General features: G+C 41.6%; 1 pseudogene; it reads right to left on the reverse strand.

Annotated features, from left to right (window-relative positions):
* Nucleotides 1–316: 316 nt before the first annotated feature.
* On the reverse strand, nt 317–1,666 carry LOC149239598 (2-hydroxyisoflavanone dehydratase pseudogene; annotated as a pseudogene).
* Nucleotides 1,667–2,069: the final 403 nt, after the last annotated feature.

Below are 2,069 nucleotides of genomic sequence, written 5' to 3' on the forward strand. Positions count from 1 at the left end.
AATATTTGCAAGAAGTTTTTGGTTTTGTGATAATATAAAATAAGTCCTAAATTAATCCTATTTTGGTTTTGTGATAATAGTACCATTATAAAATAAAAGTTGAATTAATCTTATTGTATATAAATATCAATAAAAAATAATAAAATTCATTTATTAATATTAAATTAGGAAAATTTGCAATGAGGAAAAAAAAAAAAAAATAATACCCTATTAAAGGTGAAATTGAATGCCTAACACTTGGTCTGCAACAACTCGCAACTATAATAACAATGTGTAACCAAACGTCAAGGATACCAACTATAATGACAGTGTGTAACCAAACGTCAAAGATACCCAGCGGTATCTCTGTTTCAATTTCAAATGAGAAGAATAACAACCGATGCATTTATTTACTGTCAACGGAGACCACAGCGAAGATGAGTGGACAGAGGAGAATCAAGGAGACTAACAGCTTTACTACAGATGTTGTACTTTGACGTTCACATACTGTCAAAAGTACTCAACGGAGACCACGACGAAGATGAATGGATAGAGGAGAATCAAGGAGACTAACAGCTTTACTACAGATGTTGTACTTTGACGTTCACATGGAAATATTCTATTCAGGGCTTTTACAGTGAATGAAGTCGGATATGCGTTTCAACATGGGGGGCGCATTCTCAGAGTTTGGATTGTAGAGATGAAACACGTGGCCTTCGCCTTCTGTCATAAACAAATCGGCATCTTTGCCTGCCTTCTTTAGCGCTTCGTAATACAGAATACCTCGATCTCTCAGAAGATCCTTCTCTGCCACGAATACAAGCATTCGTCCATACACCAGAGTCGACAGAGCCGGAGAACGCGGTCCAACTGGGTTGCAAAAAGGATGGTCTCTGTCCGCCCCTGCGGGGAGGATGATGCTCCATACTAGATCGTTCCTCTTATTAAGATCCTCCACTAATTCGCGGCCAATTCGTTCTTCTCCGCCGAAGGCTGGGTGAACCAGAATGGCCCCTTGTAAACACAGGTTACCCCGATTCCTTGTACTGGCAGGAATGCCCAGCTGGTGCATTATATTACCTCCAGCGCTGTCACCTGCTACGAACACGTTACTGAAATCTGCGTGGCAAGCGAGCCACGGATCGATGGGTTCCCCCTCTGCTGCCTCCGCTTGGCGGGCGAGCCATTCGAGCACATCGAAACAATCGTCATAAGCCGCAGGGAGGCGATGCTCCGGCGCTCTTCGGTAATCCACGGATACGCAAATCACCTTCGTCTCTTTAGCCACTTTATTAAGATAGGTGTGATAAAATGGAGATGCAGCGGATTCGATGCAGAAACCCCCTCCGTGAACATAAACAAGCAGTGGCACTTTTTCTTTTCCATCGGTAACCTCATGCCGGGGGAGGTAGAGACGAACGAAGACGCCTGTTTCAGGATTGATCACCACGTCCTTGGATGCTACTCCATCCTCGAATTCATCAACGATCTGTGAAGAAGGGGGAACCGTACCGTGGTCGACCAAGCGTTTAACTGTTCCGTCTTCGTAGATTCTCACCAGATCGGGAACCTCAAGTACAACAGATAAGGAAGACGGCGACGACTCCATAGGCACGGCGTGGCTTCTGGTATGCAGCTTACGAGGCCAGAGCAAGCATATAGTCACAAACCCCGGTGGCAGATTGCATTTAAAACAACCTATCCCCATAATTTCCAAGATAAAATGTCCAATAACTCTCTTATGGTCAATGGTCAATGGTCAATGACTCATTTTTTAAAGAACAAAATCTTGGCGAATCTTAATCCTTACGACACTACATTGAGAATCAAATTAAAAACCATGTTAACCCTTACGCCACTACGTTATTTGGTAAATTAATATATTTTTTTTGTTTTTTTCATGGGAATCTTAATCCTGTCGTGTTGTATAAAGTCCGTGGTGAATGACTCATTTTTTATAAAAAAAAAAAAAAAAATTGGCGGATTTTTGTTGTGATCCTTTTTTTGGTTTGTTTTCCGATTATGCCACCACATTAAGATGTATTGGGTAAATTAATATAATGTTTATTTGTCGTCTTGTATAAAGTCGG

Source organism: Pinus tabuliformis, chromosome 8, assembly GCF_031772625.1.
Source record: "Pinus tabuliformis cultivar Carrire ecotype Pingquan chromosome 8, CPIR1, whole genome shotgun sequence".
NCBI lineage: Eukaryota > Viridiplantae > Streptophyta > Pinopsida > Pinales > Pinaceae > Pinus > Pinus tabuliformis.